The sequence below is a fragment of the Pristis pectinata genome, chromosome 10 (assembly GCF_009764475.1).
Source record: "Pristis pectinata isolate sPriPec2 chromosome 10, sPriPec2.1.pri, whole genome shotgun sequence".
Classification (NCBI taxonomy): Eukaryota; Metazoa; Chordata; class Chondrichthyes; order Rhinopristiformes; family Pristidae; genus Pristis; species Pristis pectinata.
In genome coordinates, this window is record NC_067414.1 from 64,267,061 (window position 1) to 64,288,021 (window position 20,961).

Here is a 20,961-nt window from a genome sequence, read left to right on the forward strand (position 1 = left end):
CTGATGTTGGCCAAAGAGAGCAACAGGCTAGGATTGAGTTTTGGAATTCATTGTGTGGAAATGGACATAAAGAGTGACCATCTGAAAGGTCATTGGTCCATATAAAAACTTAGTTAAATGTGAATCCCTGATTTTAAAATAAAAATAACAGCCCACAATTTTTATACTGCGTGGTTGGGGCTTGATTTTTCTTACACTTCCTTTGATTTAAATCTATAAGTTTTCTATTTGTCTCTTGAAAATAGTTGTGCATTGCTTTGAGGTACATTTATTTCTCTATAAATCTACCTAAGCTTTTTTTCTTGGAAGTAGTGGGAATTGTGTGAAATAAATTTGTCTGGTTTATGAGCTGAGTAAAATAAGTGCATAAAGGGATGCCAGTTTGTCTTGCATAAAGCATTCTCAATATATTATTATAAAGTTAATGGCGCTGTGGTCTATTTTCCGATTAGGAACTACTGAATCATCACGATCTTTGGCAATGCCATTTGTAAACATCGTGCACTTCTCGATCTCTCCTAATGTAATCTGTTGCTGAATATTTAATCTTGTGCAAGCAAATTATTTGAATTAAAGTTATTGTTAAAATTGTTTGAACTGATTTCAGGATCGTTTTATCTCTAATATTGAAATTTCACAGGACTTTGCAGTTACATAAATGCCATGCATGTATTTTCTCCTCAACACACACTGGGAACTTTTAGAAAAGAAGTTGTCAAGCTGCAAAGGTCAAATAAGAATGGATCCGTTTCTGTGGGCCAGTGCACGGCATGAAACTTCCCCTAATTGCTACTAAGTTGTCCGTCTCATTCAGACAGGTCATGGGGTGGGCGATAGGAAATTGGAAAAATGTCACTGGTTCACAGGGTGGTGTTTTTCTGAGGTTGTGACTGCAGATAGGTTTTCCCACTTCTCATTCTTTTGGCACAAGGGAAGGCTTCAATAAATCTATTGTAAGCACTCATCATGGTCTGAGTGAAGCTTTACTTTAAAGGTAATTCTATTATATCTGGGTAGGAGTATTTAATGTTAACACTTTCAAAAAAAATGAGTGGAAAAGGAACAAAAAATCCTTGCACTTATTATGTAGCATCCTGTAACAGTGTCTTCTAAATACTCAGCCCTACAGAATTGTTTTATTAGAGTGGGATTTGGATTCATGGAATGGGTATGGAACATGTTGGTTTCCTTCCTTGGTCTCTTTGGAGTGGCAATGTTAGCAGTTTGGGCATTAGAGTTAGAACCAGATTCAGAATCTCACTGAGCAACTAGTAAATGAACCAAGATTGGTACCCATGATTGATATCCAGTGACTTCTGCACAGTGTGCATGCCTCCAGATGTTAGCTAAAGGGAGCAATGGGCTGGGCTGGATTCTCAGTATTCAGGGTTTGGAATCGGACATAAAGAATCACACTTGGAAAGCTGCTAGTTCATGTGACTGCTTGGTTAATTGGGATATGATGGTCCTCAAAGAATTGTATCGATGTAGTTGAGTGGTTTTGCCTAAGTGAACTGTGACCAGTGAATGAGTAAGGTTATGAATCAGCCTAATTGGCATTTACAGTTCAAATTAGATTCTGTTTGTGATCACGGGGGTAAATATTTGGATAAACTTGAACACTTAATTGATGGTTTGAAATTCAAGGAAGGACTGGTATTCCTCAGGTAATGTAGACACTAAGCATGTTTCTGGACCAGCTAGGCTGTTGGGTGAAATGCTGGTTGAACTTGTTTAACACAAAACACTGCCTTGGTAAATGAATTCAAGCTTGGGCTAAGAACTCCTGGCTGGAGAACAGGTAAGAGGCTGATGGTCAACCAAAACTCATTAAGGAGATATTTTTCCCTTACCATATTGTGACCAACTATTATTATTATTATATTGATTAAGTGAATGAGACTATGCTATTAACTGCCAACTGTGGGAAGGGTATTGGGGAGCAAATTTGCAGGGAAATCGCAGAAATGTTCAAACACCTTAGAGTAATTATAATGGGGAACTGCAATTATCCAAATATAGTCTAGGATAGTAATATAAGAGGCAAGGAGAAGTAATAGTTTTTGAAATGTGTTTAGAAGACCTTTCAGAACCAGGATTTTTTTTGGCTCAACAGGGTAGGTAGTATTGCTGGGTTTGATACAGAGAAATGAATTGGACCAAATTGAGCAATTATCAGCAGGAGAACATCAAGGAAATGATGATTAATAATCTAAGGTTTAGTATACCTTGGGAAAAGTAAGTGGACCATTCCAAGATTAAACACAGTCAACTGGAGAAGGACCAGTTTCAGTGGATGAGAACAGATCTGGCCCAGGTACATGGAATCAAAGCTTGACAGACAAAAATGTAATTGAACTATTGGAAACCTTTGAAATGGAGATGGTTTGGCTGCAGTTGAGAGAGAAATTTACAGCTACAGCCATGAGAAAGAAGGATAGGGTAGTTTAAAGCCACAGCTCCATGGATGACAAAAGTGAGAGAGAGTAAAAATCAAGCAGAAAGAAAGTGCACATAGAAAATGCTAGGTTGTTGATACAAGTGAGGAGCAGGCTGATTGCAATAATTTCCTTTATGTCTTTCCATTCAGAGGGGAAGCAAAAGAGAGAACATTTGGCAGCAAATGTAAAAGGGAATCCAAACATATACTCTCAGAATGTAAACTGGAAAAGGATAGTAAGGTGGGCTGTTGCTGATTGGAGACCGAAAAGGAAATTCCCTCTGGAGGCAGAGGGCATAGCCAGAGGACTAGGTAAGTACTTTACACCAGCCTTCACCAAATAAAAAGATACCATGGAGTCCTGACAAAAGAAAATATTGCTGAGTTTCTGGATGGGCTATAAATGGTAAAGACAGGGTATTAAAAAGGCTAACTGTACTCTTAATGAATAAATGACCTGGTCCAGTTGCTGAAGGGAGGAACAGAGGTTCATTGTGGACTTTTATTCTTGGAGGATGTTTTAGAGGCCAGGCAGGTTGGTAGAGGACCTTAGTTTTGCTGATGTTAAGTGAAAAGGCCCATGCTCTATTAAAGATCCACATTGACTTGTAGCTTGACCACCAGATGTGCTCTACCACAAATAATCATGAATGGTGGTAGACAATTAAGCAGCTGATGGGGGAAAGTGGCTCGAAGATCATCATCGACCTCAAAAATGGCAGGGCCCAGCACATGAGTGCTAAAGACAAGGTTGAAGTATAGAAAGTTGTCATCAATTCCAAATGACTGCCTAAGAAGCATGTCCGGAGGAGGCGTGGACTTTCAAAAGATAAGGTGCCACATAATATGCTTGTCGTCAAGACTGATGGCCATGGGACGGAAGGGAGTGTAGCAGCATGGATAGGAAATTGGATAAATAACAGAAAATGTATGGTAGTAGTGAAAAGATTTTGGACTGGAGGGCAATATATAGTGGAGTCCCCAGTGTTGGTTCTGGGACTGTCACTTAATGTACAGTAATGAGTTGGACTAGAGTGTACAGGGCACAATTGCCAAATTTGCAATGACATAAAACCAGGAGTCATGAAGAACCCATGAAGATAATAGTAATAGACTTCAAGGAGCTATTATCAGCCTGGTGGAGTTGGTGGATAGGTCCCTAGTGAAATTTAATGCCGAGATTTTAGGAGGATTGCTGAGAAAAGGCAACATAAACTAAAGGGCACAATTCTAAAAAGGGGTCACGAACAACAGATATGGAAGTATCTGAACAGTCACTGAATGTGGCAGGGCAGGTTGTGAAAGTGAAGCACAGAGGAACCTGGGTATTATAAGAGAAGCATAGCGTACATGAGCAGGGAAGTTGTGATGAACATTTTATGAGGTTGCATGTTCCAATAAGGAAGGAAAAGGATGGCAAGATAAGGAAAACTTGGATGATGAGAGGTTATGAATTTAGTTTTTTAAAAAAAGGAAGCATATGTAAGGTTTAGGAAGCTAAAATCAGACAGGATCCTTGTAGAATATAAAGATTGCAGGAAAGAACTCGACAAGGAATTAGGAAGGCCAAAAGGCGCCATGAAATGTCCTTGGCAAGTGGGATTAAAGAGAATCCCAAGGCATTTTTTACTTGCATTAAAAACAGGACGATAACTATGGAGAGGGTGGGATCACTTAAGGATAAAGGAGGGAACTTCTGCTTGGTCAGAGGATATGGGCGAGTTACTAAATGAGTACTTTGCATTGGTATTCACCAAGGAGAAGGACATGGAGAATAGTGATATTAGTGCGGGGTGTGCTAACGTGCGAGGGCATTTTGAGATCAGGAAAGAGGTGGGGCTGGGTCTTCTGAAGAGCATCAAGGTGGTTAAGTCCAGGGCCTGATGGGATATATCCCAGATATTGAAAGAGGCACGAGAGGAGATTGCTGCTGCCTTGATGAAGATCGTTGTAGCCTCACTAGCAAAAGGTGAGGCTGCAGAGGACTGGAGAACAGCCAATGTTGTTCCTTTGTTCAAGAAAGGAAATGAGGATAATCCAGGAAATTATAGGCTAGTGATCCTCTCATCAGTCATAGAGAAGCTGTTGGAGAGGATTCTTAGGGACAGGATTTACGTGCGTTTGGAAAAAACATAGCTTTGTGCAGGGCGGGTCATGTCTTACAAACTTGATTGAGTTTTTTGAGGAGGTGATAAAGGTAATTGATGAGGGTAAGGCAGTAGATGTTGTCTACATCAATTTTAGTCGAGCATTTGACAAGGTCCCTCATGGTTAGCTGATCTGGAAGATTAAGATGCATGGAATCCATGGTGACTTGATAGTTTGCATCCAGAACTGGCTTGTCCATAGAAGACAGATGGTAATGATGGAAGGGTGCTTCTCTGGCTGGAGGTCCATGACCAGTGGTGTTCCGCAGGGATCAGTGCTGGGGCCTCTGTTTGCGGCGTATGAAAATGTAGATGGGTGGGTTAGCAAGTTTGCAGATGACACAAAGGCTGGTGGAGTTGTGGACAGTGTAGAGGACTGTCAAAGGATAAAGCAGGACATAGATCAGTTACAGATATGGGTGGAGAAATGCAAGATGGAGTTTAACCTGAGCATGTGTGAGGTGTTGCACTTTGGGAGATCAAATGTAAGGGGAAAGTACACAGTTAATGGCAGGACCCTTAACAATATTGATGTACAGAGGGATCTTGGGGTCCAAGTCCATAGCTGCCTGAAAGTGCAGGTAGGTAGGGTGGTAAAGAAGGCACATGGCATGTTTGCCTTCATTGGTTGGGGCATGGAGTATAAGAATAAGGAGGTCATATTGCTTCTATATTAAAACTTTGGTTAGGCTGCACTTAGAGCATTGTCTACAGTTCTGGTCGTCTCATTACAGGAAGGATGTGGAGCTTTGGAGAGGGTGCAGGAAAGGTTTACCAGGATGTTGCCTGTATTAGAGGGTGTGAGCTATACAGAGAGGTTGGACAAACTTGGGTTGTTTTGTATCGTGCATCAGAAGCTGAGAGGAGACCTGATCGAAGTTTATAAAATAATTATGAGAGGCATAGATATGGTAGACGGTCAGACTCTCTTTCCCAGGGTAGAAATGTCAAGTACTAGAGGACATACATTTAAATTGAGGGGGGTAAGTTTAAAGGAGATGTGCAGGGCAAGTTTTTTTTTTACACAGAGAGTGGTGGATGCCTGGAATGGGATGGCAGGGATAGGAAGAAGATGAGATATTGGCATTTGAAACGCTGTTAGATAGACACATGACTATGCAGGGAATGGAAGGATATGGATCGTGTACAGGCAGAAGACATTTGGTTTAATTCAGCATCACGTTCAGTGCAGACGTTGTGGGCTGAAGGGTTTGTTTCTGTGCTGTACTGCTCTATGTTCTATGTAGTGTTCAAAGTGGAACTGAGGAAATATCTGAATGAGGAAAATAAATTGCAAAGCTAGGGGGAGAGGATGGGGAAGTGGAGTTAGCTGGATTTCTCTTGAATGGAGGTAGTACAGACTTGACAGACTGATTTGAACATCAGGAAGGTTACTAAAAACTGCCTAAACATGTATCACTTTTTTGTTGTTAATTTACGGGTGGCGGCTTGAAGACTTTTGAAGCACGTTGGGACATTCAATCTATCAACAATATTTTACTAATGTTTATTCTGAGAACGATACCTGAAAAGAGTCAGAGTTGTATTCTACTTTTAATCGAGGATCATGTGAAACCCATGAAAGGGACTGCTTGGTTCTGGGTAGGTGTGTGCTCAGGAATGATAAATTCCCCAGTTTTCAAGTGATACAGCTGTGCATCTTTAATGGTTTTGGGCAAGTCCTTTTCTTGGGAACTTGCTGGGATCACATGTCCCTTCTTTCCCTATCCCTGGATCATGGTATCTTGTAAAGGAGCTGCTTGGACTGCAGGAGGAATGGAAAGGGGATGTGAGGTGTTGGTGGAGGAGGAAAAAGAATGGAGCAAGTTGCCTCCATCCTTCCTGTTTCTTTTCCCCAGCCCGCACCCACTTGTCAATCAGTACCTCCAAAGCCGTGTGCAACAGCTTTTGTGCCGCCTTTGCGCTGAGTTTACAGTGCGAAGAAGGCACAGAAGCTGCCACCTTTGGGTTGTTGGGTTAGCATTTGGGACGGTATTGAGAATCTTGGGTTCATGTATTGAGAGTACCCTGAAGCCCTGCGGGAGGAGTGAACCACCTCACAGATACCTACTCACCTGCCCCATATGTGGACTGGGTCCGCAGTCCCCACATTGGCCTCGTCAGCCACAAAGCCAGAGTGAAAGCAAATCATCCTCAATTCTGAGGGACTGCCTAAGAAGAGGGGATCAATCGGAGCACTTGCTCACCTGCCTTCCATGGAAGTGGGCGAGGAGAGTCATGAAAGTTGTTCTACCTGAGTGCCAAACCCACAGGAGTTTGTTTAAGCATTTCCAGACAAGTTCAAATCAAGGAAATCAGCAATTAGGATCAACACTGCCTACTAATATTGGACTTCTAACAGAAACATTTTATTGACACAGTTCCCTTTAATGCCTATTTAAAATATACTTGCTCCTTCTTGTGACTTGTATACAGTTTGTTATTAGCCAACAGCTTCTTTAATATTTATCTAAGTTCTTACATACGTTATTATTGGAAAACAGGTAAATGCTACGGTATGCAAGACAAGTTTTTCACTGTACCTCGGTACAAGTGACAACGATATACAACTACTAAAGGAGTTATTGCTTTTTTTCTGGGAGGAATCGAGCAATACCTGTGTACATGCATATTCATGAAAAACATGGAGGAGGATGGGAGAAACAGAGGGTCGACCTGTTTAGGTGCAGTGTGGGATGGTCTGTGATTGGCCAATGTTCAATGGACTGCTGTAGCAAAATCTGGTAGTGCCTGAGACCTAAGGTGATATTTGTTACTGACTGGCTTTGCACTATCAAAGGTTTTTCCTCTGCCTGATTTGACACAGCAGGGCACAAAGTCGAAACAGAGCAAGTCCGGTGGCTCCGCTGACAATGATTAATGGGCAGTCAGAGGATTCGGCAATGATAGTGGGTGACTGGTATCGGGCAGAAAATCAGTGGGAGTGGAGTCCCAAAGGAGAGGCAGCCTGAGGGAAAGTATGATATTTAAAGCATATCTTTCTGAGATGGGTTCCCAGCGCCAGACTCCACAGCTAAGAGTCTGCTCCAGCAGGTTCCTTGAAGTAATGCTGAAGCAAGCCTCAAGTGTTGTAAATGCCTACTTTTGCAAATATGGTCCATGATGGCATTTAACATGACATCCAGGTGTGCTGTACATGTCCTTAGATACTACTGGACATGTCCAGGCTCCACACACTGTCACTGCATCCGGCATAAGGGGTACCTGAAGAAAAAATTTGGATTTCATAGAGTTAAGTCCACAGTTTTCTCTTCTGATTGATGTTTCATTGAAACTGAATCCCACCGAGCACAAAAATATGCTGCTTGAAGAACTAAGTGGTCATCAAATTTGGGCTTCAGCTGCCGACACCCATTACAATGAGATAAATTGGAAACTGCAAGTCTGCACATAATTGATTTCCTCCCTCCCCACAGCAGTCCCAAGGGATAATTGTACCTGACTCTGCAACAGCTTTTCCAAAACCATTCATAATGGTGTCATCTTATTCTTGGCAGGCAATTTTTTTGACTGCCCCTTTACTGTCATTTTCACTGCTTCTCTACCAGACCTTTCCTTTTACACTGCTGATCTTAATCCCATCCACTGTTGTCAGGTGTAGAACTAGGTTAAAAGATGGAAATTCCCTTCTCTCAAAAGGCATTGAGCCAGAAAGGGAACAAGATTAGCAATTGATATTTAATGCTGAGAATGTTATTTTAATAAGCAATGATGATATTCCACAGAATGCCTCATTCTTTTAAGCAAACTACATGCTTGACATCAACGTCACTGAACATAGTGTGACATTTCTCATAATCTCTGTCTAAAGCAGTAGAGTAGGAATGAGACTGCATCATTACAGTCCACAGTGCCTTCCAACCTCATAAATGAAAAGTACAATCTGATACAAGTCTGTTTTCATTGAGCATGGTGTCAGCACTTGTCTTCATGGAAAGACACCATGGTGTGATAAACCTGAAAAGAACTGATCGTAAAGGCAAAGTGTAGATAGCATTCACCAAGTGAGACAACAGTCTTTCTTGTGTACCAGATGGACCTTGTTCAGCATTTAGTACTGTGTGCAGCATGAAAAGTTCAGTTTACTAACAACTTTTAAAACTGAGGAACCTTTTGAATGTTTTGGGACCAACTTTCTGATTTTCTTTGCAATTTGTTTTTTGAAATAAAGATGAACTACTGCAAAATGTTATTTCTAAATATAAAGACAGGAAAATGTACAAAACCATGTAAGAATTTATAATATTCAGCATGTGAGCTTGCTTCAAAGTTGCTGCCTTTTGTGTTAGAGGTTGTGACTTTGAGGCTCCCATCTCGTTTTGTTGAGTATAGAGTTGAGGTTGATATTTTGATGTGGTATTAAAGGAGCCCTGCACTGTTGAAAGCCTGATAATGGTATTTAACTGAGATTCCATCAGTCAGCATTGGTGGCTACTGGAAGGATTATATTGATCTAGAGCTGGGGAACTGCCAGTCATCCTTTGTCTACATGTCTGCCAGCACATCTGCCCCACCCACTGCTAGACTCTGCAGCAGCAGAGAACTGCCATGCTGAGTTGACAGGCAAGCTGTGCTTTGCATGAATGCGCTCTCTGATTTTGAGTAAAAAGGTGAACTGAGGTAACTGGTTTATTTTGCATTTTAAAAAAAATCTAGGATTTTGAAAATTTTAATCAAAGACTATTTAAAATGGTTCAGAAGACCTTTAAGAGGAGTAAGTTATCAAAAGGCCATAGATTTGGGGCCTTGGGCCTCACCACCTCTCTTCGTCAGTTCTGTGAAAAGTCATCAACCTGAAATATTTGACTCCATTTTTCTCTCCATACAACTGCTGCCTGATCTGCTGGGTACTTCCAGCTTTTTCTGTTCTTTATCACATTAAACTGGAGATCTGTAGAGATTTTTTTGGCTAGGGCAAAAGATTGTTTGCTTGCAGTGTATTGACTTCAGAACAGAAAATTCATACTTCATTTAAAAATAAACCTTGTTTCCAAATTCACAATTGTTATATTTCAGCTTAATTCTCTCCCCAATAACATTATCTATTACTCCTTTTTATATCATATTATCAGTAAAACAACAAACATTTGTTTGAAATGAGTACCAGTTTATAGTTAGTGTTAATGAATACCAATTTATAGTATTCATGGAATGCACTGTTGATTTTTCCCTTGTTTATGTACTCGCATGGCAGGGGTGCAAAAAATTGGCACAGGTTTTTGTGATCAAAAGTGAGCTGTCTGCATTCAATGCTAGAGAAAAAACACACTTCCCTAATGCAGATCTTACTATCTTAATTTGCTGGGAAATTCTGGCTCCAACACTGGCAGGAATGACCAGATCAAACATTGTTGATTCAGATTAGTTTATTGTCACGTACACCAGGGTGCAAAGAAACTCCTTGCTCGTGTGAAGCTCACAGAGTAAACAGTATACATGGTAATAATAAATACGAGTGCAAAACAACAGAATGGTGCAATGATTGTAGTGCAGTCTGAAGAAGCCCAAAAAGTATGCTAAAGTGACAATAGTGGAATAAACTAGAATTAAGAGTACAAGAACATGGCAACACCAGCAGGAAGGGGATGTGAACATGGTGATTGGTTCAGAAGTCTGATAGCAGTGGGGAAGAAGCTGTTCTAATGCCTGGGCGTCCAGGCTTTCAAGCTCTTGTATTTTCTCCCAGAAGGTAGAATAGAGAAAAGGGAATGGCCAGGATGGCAGGCATCCTTGGTGATACTGTGTGGTTGAAGAATGACTAGGACATGATTGTAAAAATACTGACTTTTCAGAAATGACCGCATCATTATAACATTTAAAAACAACAGACATGTAAGCACACTTAAATGGGGTTTATTTAAATGTTTTTAAAACAATTAAATACTGACACAAATCTATAACTAGTTGCAGTTATACTCCTCCATTGATTTCAATGGAGGAGAACATCCTACGGCAGGTGTAACCTGTCCCAGGCTCTGCTAGTATACATGGATATGTGAATGTGGAAGTCCCAAACTTGTTGCAGCTGCTCACCAGTGGCTGCTTTCCAATAGTGGGGTTCTGTGGTCCAGTAGCAGAGCATAAAGTTCCAACAATCTGCATCATAGAGTCTTGCAGCAGAGAAATGGGCCCTTCAAATATTGAATGGCTCCCTAGTACGATAAGATGGACTCTTGACCTCACAATCTACCCCGTTATGACCTTGCACCTTATGGTCTACCTGCACTGCACTTTCTCTGTAGCTGTTACACTTTACACTGCATTCTGTAGTTTTACCCTGTACGATCTCAATGCACTGTGAAATGAATTGATCTGTATGAACGGTGTGCAGGACAAGTCTTTCTCTGTACCTCGGTACATGTGACAATAATAAACCAATTCCAATTCAGCCTACCATGTCCAATCCAGCCATCAATTATACATCTACACTTATCCCATTTATCAACACTTGGTCCATTGCCTTCTATGCCTTACATTCAATACTTTAAATGTTGTGGGAGTAGTTGCTTTCATCACCCACTCATTGCAGAACTTTCCAGATTCCGGTGACCCTCTGAGAGAAGAAAAAATCTCGGATCCCCTTTAAACTTCTTCTCCCCAGCCGCCCCCCCCTCACCTTATCCTGAACCCATGTCCTCTGATCTTTGATACTTTTGCTATACTGTCTACCCTGTCTATGCACCTCATAATATTGTACACCTTTGTCAGGTCTCCCCTCAGCTGCATCTATTTTAAGGAAAACAAATTCAGTCTATCCAGTCTCTCCTCATAAGTGAAATGCTCCATCCCAGGCAACATCCTGGTGAATCTCCTTTGTACCCTCTCCAGTGCAATTACAGTCCTCCCATAGCGTGCTGACCAGAGATGCACATGGTGCTCTAGCTCATCTGCTCGAAGAACCTGGGATGTTTTAGACTATTTCAATGGAGGAGAATGACTGAAAGTAATTAAAGATGTGTATCATATTTCAATATTTTTAAACATTTAAATATACATAGTTTAAGAAAATAATTTTCTCTTAAATGTTTTAATAGTTTCTAGAGAAATTCTGGCAGTTACACGTGGAACTGCTGTCAGATCCCCATAAAACCTGGCCATGGTGTTTCTTGGTGTATAGTAAACTTCAAATGATATTTTCTTTGTACAGGCAGTCCCTGGGTTATGTAAGGATTCTGTTCCTGGGTACTGTCTGTAAGCCGATTTCTCCATAAGTTAGACACATCTGTTTTCTATAGTAGCCTATATCATATCGCTCTACATAGCTATAATTTAATTTCACAGCCATATTTAAACTAATGGAATATAAAGTTCATCCAGTCATTACTGCATACCATGAGCCATTATTGTTATTACCAGCTTGAAAAATGCTTTAAAAATGTATGGGAGAGTTTGTATGAAGTCTGATTTCCTAGGTCAGGTCATTCATAACTGGGGGAAGCCCCTGTAATATACAATTCAGTCCCATGAAACAGTTTTAGATTGCTTTGACTTAGTGAATCAAATGAACTAACTTGAAGCAATAAATTGGACATGTGTATAAAGGATACCCCCACATTATGGAGGGGTTGCATTCCTAGAATCACTCGTATCGCAATTTTCTGTAATACAAAACCATGACAAAAATTGACACAATTTTTTTTGTTTCTTTCACATGTTGTGTTTATTCAGTTATTTTATTTTCTCACAAATTTCACAAGAGCAAATCTATAATTATGTATCTCAAATTTTTTGGTAGCGAGTTGTGAATTCCATCGGGGTGAATTCCTTTTACCTGACCTGCCATAACACGGGAGTATGCCGTACAAGGATTTGAAATTGCTAAGTTTTCCAGAGAGGCATATATCAATGTACCATTGGATTTTCAAAGCTGATAAAATTTTACCACCTCATTTCACAGGAGCTATTTTGACATTGCATTTCTTTCACTTTATTGATTTTTCTTTTACTTAATTGACTTTGTATTTACATATAATTTTGGGGGAGGGAGTGCCTTTTTTTTATGAGACATTCATCATTTTGTGATTTTTTTTTTAATTGCAATTTAAACATACTGAGGCACAATCGCGTTGTTCATCGTAGCATCACACAGTTTTCTATCTCCCTGATAAAGTTATAGAATTAAGATATTGCAAATTCATCGTAGGGTTACAGGAAGATGGAAACTTAACCCAAATGTAAATCAGCATGCACACATCATCAAATCTGTAATTTTTGATATAAAATCTGTGGTGGAGAATGGAACAATTTTTCTACTTGTCACAGTATCAGTGTCAAGAAAATTTGTCGGTGTTGAATAATCCAAAGCAAGCCTGTTCCTCTTTTTAAACCAATAACATGCCTATATTCTGACTGTCATAGAGCATCTCCAACTGTATCAGTGTGGTTATATCTCCCAGTCCTATCAATGCATGGTATATGCTACATACGCTGTACATATGAGTTGAACTTGCTAAATGGAGTGGACAACTCATTTTAATAATTGACAACTTCTTACGACACGTTCAAAATACCAGGACCATAAGATATCTTTATTAGTCACATGTACATCGAAACACACAGTGAAATGTATATTTTACATAGTGTTCTGGGGGCAGCCCACAAATGTCGCCATGCTTCCTGAGCCAACATAGCACGCCCACAACTTTCTAACCCGTACGTCTTTGGAATGTGGGAGGAAACTGGAGCACCCGGAGGAAACCCACGCAGTCACGGGGAGAACGTACAAACTCCTTACAGACAGCAGCCGGAATTGAACCGGGGTCGCTGGCACTGTAATAGTGTTACGCTTGCACGTTACCTACAGCGTGCTAATAATGTTCTCAATGGTAGTGTAGCAGTTAGTGTAATGCTATTATAGCGCCAGTGACCCAGGTTCAATTCCGCTGCTGTCTGTAAGGAGTTTGTACATTCTCCTCGTGTCTGCGTGGGTTTCCTCCAGGTGCTCCGGTTTCCTCCCACATTCCAAAGATGTACAGGTTAGGAGTTGTGGGCAGGCTATTTTGGTGCCAGAAGAGTGGCGTCACTTGCGGGCTCCCCCCAGCACATTCTACACAAAAAGATGCATTTCACTGTGTTTCGATGTACATATGACTAATATCCAGACACAGGCAGAGACACAGACAGAGACAAGTAAAGGGCAGGGCACAAGGGTAAAATCAGCAGGGGTGCCAGAAGCATCAGAATTGGCAAAAAGTAGGATGAAAGTGTTTTTTTTTATATTTTATTTACAACGTGGTAACAGGCCCTTCCGGCCCAATGAGTCCGCGCCGCCCGTTTTAAACCCATATTAACCTACCCGACCGTCTTTGGAATGTGGGAGGAAACCAGAGCACCCGGAGAAAACCCACGCAGACATGGGAGAACGTACAAACTCCTTACAGACAGCGATGGGAATTGAACCCCGATCGCTGGCGCTGTAATAGCGTCGCGCTAACTGCTACGCTACCGTGCCGCCCTATTTAAAATTTGAATAGTGGTCTTTCTAGACCAATTCCTATTTGGCCCCGTACATCTGTAGTGTTTTACCTGCATTATGGGAGATTTTCAGAATACCATACAAGTCATGGATGAAATAAATTGGTGCACACTTTAAAATATTGTGCTAAATTATAAGCTGCAATGATCTGTGAATCCACATCTATCTATCTGATCAATAATTGCATGTTAACATTTGCCTGTGCTGTATTTAAGCTCAGGTTGGAGGTAGATGGAGAATAACTAAACTCATACTAATTTAATTTTCTTAAGCAAGCATTTTTAAATTTGCATATTTAAATTGCCTCTCAAATAGAAATATGATATATAATTACAACAAAATAATGCTCCAGATAGCTCATTTTAATGCAGAGACATGTTAATGTAATTTGTAATAGGAAAATTGAAATTCTAATATTTGGACATGTTTAATTACAAACTAAATTTATAAACTGGAAATGGACAGTCCCTGCAAAACAAAAGGATATTGAAGCAGATGATAAATTAGTTCTCACAACCCACACCATCTATAAGGTGCACAGGACTCTGAAAATGAGAATGGGGATGTAGCAATTGCAGCACAGTAATCCCATACAAAACAATCATTGGTGAACAGAACATGAAGATAACAAAAGATCAGTTTAGCCCAGGGAAATGATGGTCTCTGAGGCAAGGCTCACTTATGTCACTTGCAGTGGCTTACCCCTGGAGTACTTGCTTTAATTATTTATAGATTTCTTACAAAAACTTTTACACTGTCTTTAATTGGCTACAGACTCCGATTCTTTAAGGTGCTTTGCACTACTGCTTGCTTCAGCTAATTGAGATTCCTTTCATTGAATTTTTAACTTGTGTATGCTTGGGGCTACAGCTGTATATATAACCAGCATTGAAAGATTTGTAACTCCATTGATTTCAATGACATGTTTGAATTATAGTAATTGTTTTTATATAAAATAAATGAGTCTGTGTGGAAACTGTGCAGAGGTGGGGACAAACTGTGACACTGATAAAAAGCTTGATGTTGCAATAGGTTGTGTCAATAGTTTTAATCAGCACAGAAAAACTGTAGGGTGTTGTGTTGCATCATGTATTGGGACAGGTGGATTAAAGGTAGAAAAATCCATTTAAATGAAAAGCATAAAATACTGTTTTATAATTCTTGCATTAGCAATACACATCATGACAACTACCACCAGTGGCAGCTGTGCGGTGCCAGTGTGGCAGTACGCTACAGCGTCACAGCCCAGTACCACCTGGCCATTACAATACATTTCCTCTGGGCATCAAGAAAGGCAGGATGGGACAAACCTGCATGTGTGTTATTATCTTTCACAAGAGCACTTTAGAGGCAACCGTTTAAGTTCTTGAACTATAATCTTTGTCACTGCATGAGAAATTGTTATGAGTCTTGTCAGTGAACCTCCCTCCCTATCAAATCCCTTAAAACTATAATGTTTTCCAAATTATCTTTCTTTTCATTATTTTAAATTTTATTAATGTTTTGGGTGTTGCTGGCATTCAATGCCCAGCATTAATTGTCCTTGAGAAGCTGGTGAAGGTACTCCCAGACTTCCATCCTGGAGTTAGAACCAGGCTGTTGAAGAACTGGCAATAAATTTCCAAGTGAGAATGGCATGTTGTATGTATGCATGTGGTGGTGTTCGTAGGTGATACATGATGCTGCCATGATGTACCATTGTTGGAGGGAGTGAATGTTTAGTGAATGGGGTACTACTCAAGTGCGTGTTTTGTCTTGGATAATATTGAACTGCTTGAATAATGTAGAGCTGCACTCATCCAGGCAAGTGGAGAGTATTTCATCAACTCATGATTTATGCCCTATTGACGGTGAAAAATCCTTAGGACATCAAGAAGTAAGTTGCTTGCATAGGATGCCCAATTTCTGACTTGATTATCTAGCTGACCCAGATGAGTTTCTGGTCAATGGTGGTGCCATTGCTGTTCAGTGGTGAGTGGTTAGTTGCTCCTTTTGAAAATGGTTATTCTCTAGCGCATTTATGTTATGAATATTACTTCTTGGCTTGTGCATCTCTTAAAATTCATTTTCAGGAGCAAAGTATTATGGGCAAGGCAAACCTTTATTATCCATCGCTAATTGCCCTTGAGAGGGTAGTGGTGAGTTAGAAAAGCTGCAGTTCTTCTTGTGAAGACACTCCTACAATACTCTTGGGTAGGGATTTCCAGGATTTGGACCCAGTGACAATGAAGGTGTGTGACCTAGGGGGGAACCTGTAGTTGTGTGGTGGATATTCACTATCCAGGGTGAGGAGGCTTGTTGCTAAACTCAGCTTTTTAGCACAGCAGAAGAAACTGTCTAAGGTACAAGATGTTTATTGTTAATCTTTAACTGGTACTCTTTACCCATCCTTTTGAGAAATAATATGTCCAGGCTCTGGAAGCCTATTGTTGACTTAACTGAGACTGCAACCTAAGGCTCCAGCCATCTGTCCTGATCAACACAGTTGTGAAAAGATCACATACAGGTGAGATTGTCACTAGATGAATGGCAAAAAAAAAATAAATATTAGAAGTCAGTAAGGGTGGGGAGGAGTTACAGAAATGAAGAAATAGAGTCCACTCCTCAGTGTTGACCTGAGAAGGATCTCCTCAGAGCCTTCTTTCTGCGACAAACGACGTGTTTGTCTGCGACTCATTGGTATGGTTTTCTGGTTTGTAAGAATTGTACTTGTGTTTGGAAATCCTTATAATCTCTGTTAGAATTTACTCAAATAAATGTGACCCATTTAATATAACTGTTTAATCTGCTTTGTTCGCTGGAAGTATCTTCTGCTTGATTGGGAGGGGGGACCTGCCACTCGAAATAGTGATTATTGACAGCTAAACCTCCTACAGTAAAGAGACTAAAGTAGTTAAGTAAATTAGTCTTTGCATTATAGGTTGATATAACGTAATCTCCCTAAAGTGTGGGTACTGATAGACACCTATGACTATAAGACTTAAGGTCTTGGCTTATGTTTAGGACTCTAGAACAGGTACATCCAATATTATCACAGTTGCCTAGATCTTGCTAAATGCAGGTGTGGACTGCTTTATTTGCTGAGAAGTTTTAAAATGATTTGAACATTGTGCAATCATCAGCGAAAATTTCCATTTCCATACCAATAAGCAGTTAACCCTGAATGAATGAAACTCCATAATGGCAACAGTTAATTTTCAGTGTCAGAATGGTTGTCCATTGGTAATAAACACTGTTGCCTTATTATTGAGGTATAAAGCACAGAAATAGGCTCTTTGGTCAACCTGCATGAGTTGGACCTATCTGTCTACCCAAGCTAGTCCCATTTACCTGTTTGGCCCATATCCCTCCACACCTTTCCTACCATGTACCTGTCAAAATGTCTTTTAAACATTGTGATTGTGCTCATGTCGAACACTTCCTCTGGCAGCTCGTTCAGAATGTCCACCACCATCTGAGTAGAAGAAAATTGCCTCTCCGGTCCCCTTTAAGTCTTTCTCCTCTCAACTTGAATCTAAGCCCTCCAGTTTTATATTCCCTTATCCTGGGAACAAGATGGTGATTATTCACCTTATCTATGCCCCTCATGATTTTACATACCTCCTATAAGGTCACCCCTCCACCTCCTATGCCCCAGGGAAAAAGCATCAGCCTATCCAGTCTCTCCTTGTAACTCAAGCCCTCTAGTCCCAGTAATCACCTTGTGAATCTTTTCTGCACCCTTTCAAGCTTAATGACATCCTTCTTATAACTAGGCAACATGAACTACACGCACTATTCCTAGTGTGGTCTCACCAGTGTCTTGTACAGTTGTAACATGACATACCAACTCTTGCACTCAGTGCCTTGACTGATGAAGGCAAGCATGCTGAACGCCTTCTTCACCACCCCGTCTACCTGTGTCGCCACTTTCAGGAAACTATGTACTTGTACCCCCAGGTCTCTCTGTTCTACACACGGCCCAGGGCCCCGTCATTTGCTCTGGTCAGAACTTCCAAAATTTGTCTGAGTTTGCACCTGTCTGAGTTAAATTCCATCTGCCGTTCCTTGGCCCACTTCCCCAATTGATGTAGATCCATTTGGATAATGTTCTTTACTGTCCACTATGCCACTAATGTGTGTCATCCGCAAACGTACCAACCATGCCAACTACATTCTCATCCAAATTGTGAATATAGATGACAAACAGTAGTGGACCCAGCACTGATCTCTGAGGCACACCACTAGTCACAGGCCTTCAATCTGAAAAACACTCCACTACCACCCTCTGACTCCCACCACCATGCCAATTTTGTATCCAACTGGCTAACTCTCCCTGGATCCCATGTGATCTAATCTTCCAGACCAGCATACCATATGGGACCTTGTGAAAGGTCTTGTCATACTTTAACATATAAAGGTTAGGTCCAGTATTTTAAGTTGAAATAATTTCTGGAAGTGTTGGATTTGCATGGTGGTTTTCAAGACTGCAGGATGTCTTTAGTGCTTTATAGCTAATGAAGTATCTTTCAATTATAATCATGTCTGTCATATAGGAAATGGGAAGCAATTTGTGTGCACAGCAAGCTCCCATTTAAAAAGTGCCCAGTAGTCTCTGGTTTGCTGTGGTTGTTCAAATGCAGTTGGTGCAGCATGAAGACATCGTTAGGATAATGGGTATGACCTGCAAGATTTACTGCCTTTGGTCATGCACCAGGACAGCACTGAGGGAGTTGAATCCTTAGTTCCAGTTTAGGGTCGAGTTGACATGTGATACCTGCAGAGTGCTGATTATGCAGTCAATGGCACCCTGTGCCATTGGGAACCCTGCAAGGTTAGCAGATTCCCTGGTGGTGGCTAGTTAGAGAGATTTGCTCTGCTCATACAGAGAATCTCCATAATCTCCATTTACATTGCATCAGACAGAAAATTGCAAGGTGTTTGAAATATCTCCAGATCCCAGCTGGAAGGAAGCAGGCATATAAAAGTATATTGATGTGTTATCTTGACAACCACAATCAATGTGGTCTTTGTCCTGCTCTAAGCTTGCAACTGTAGTAAGTTACAAATTTCATTAAGGGCATCAATATTGAAGCACACATTCTCTTGCACTTCTCCCTGCTGACAGTTGCGTAGGATAAATGTTACCTAAAGTCCCTGGATGGAGAAGGATGTATCGTCATCTTCCTCCTCCACTTCCACCACCAAATGCTCCTCTGTTCCAACAGTTTGCCTTGCTCTAATTTCAGTCTGGTTGATTTCAAGGGGAATGTCCTCCAATGCCCTTGTGTCTGAGAAAAACTGACTTTTGCACAAGTCTTCAACACAGCAACGTTGTTCAGCACCTGCCATGTTGCTCCCTGTGGAATCCCATTATTAACTTGTACATCCACTTTTTCATGGCATTTGCCTCATTACATTTGGCATTTCTCAGCAGTCTTCCTCTTCCTTTCTTAATTTACAAGTAGATCTCAGCAAATCCTCAATATTAAGCAATAATTTTAATATTTTAGCCAGTAATTTAATCTGCATGAACTAATTCCATAATTCATAAAACTGCTTTGTAGTTTCAGATATTATTTCAATAAATCTCATTTGAGGGTTACTAAACAGTTCCACAGTAATGGATTACATTTAACCTGATTGTAGTGTGAACTGCATTTCCATCCCTGTGCATTTATGAAATCATGTTTATTACTTGTACCTAAGATTAATTTATGAAGATCTCATTCCCTTTATCATCAAGACATTTTGCTCATGTAAATATTTTAATGAAATCTTGTTCTTATGATACCTTTTAGGTTGCTCTTTAATCATGAAGGGTTCAGATGTTGGCTCTGTTTTTCCATCAGACTTGCAATTACCTGTTCTAAATATGGCTCATTAGAACCTCAGAAATCAAAGTCTATGCAATATGAATCATTCAAGCCTTCATGAAATTTGATTTGGGCATGCAGGGTTTAATAATAAATTTGTACTAAACTTGCCAACAGAAATTTAGCATTCTTAAAACTATAAATTCTTTATCATAGTTATTTCCAAAGTTAATTCCAAATTGGACTTTACAGACATATCTAGTTTTAGTGTCTTGTTAGCTGCTTTGGTTCTTTCATGGAACACAAACATTAAAACAGCCTTATTTACAAAATTATGCTCCCACTTAGCTTGATACAGATATTAATAATTTGCAATTCTTTCACTTCTACCTGGGTCTAGAAACCCAAAGTTGTCACATATGTTAGAAAAGTGACTGAACAACTAGTATGCCATTGGGATGCTGGTGCAGGCAGAAAAAGAGTTTGAGTTCACCCACAAGACAGGATTAGGCCCTTTGCATTTGCAACAAAATGTACAAAGCCTAGATGAAGCACCCATGTCGAACAGCTGTTGCTCCAAGCAAGGTTAGCATCCTTAATCATTCCCTATCGTCCCAACTTCTCCCAGATCCCGTTGAGAGACAATAGTAATAAGTTGAAAACATCTTCACTGGCAAGTTTCCCAAGAATGCTAGCAGTTGCCTGTAGTTAGTCAACCTCATAAGTGAGTCCCCAGGCTCTATTTGGTGTGTATTGAAGCCATGAGTCCAAAGACAAGTCATTTGTATGTATCTATGCATACCTAGGTACCCAAAGGTCAAACCAAGTCATTTATTTCATTAGATTTTTTGATGTGATAATTAACTTGGCTCAGGGAAAAAATAGAAAGCTTTTAAATCTAATTAACATTGATCACCTTCTATAAAAGTGCATCAACTAATGTGGTTATCTGGTTTATACCTTCCTGAAGCCTTTAAACAAAATTTTGCCTGGATACTTACGCACACGAATACACACTTTAATATACAGGGGTCATTTATGAGAATGGAGTGAAAAGTGAAAGTATTTAGAAAGTGTATGAGG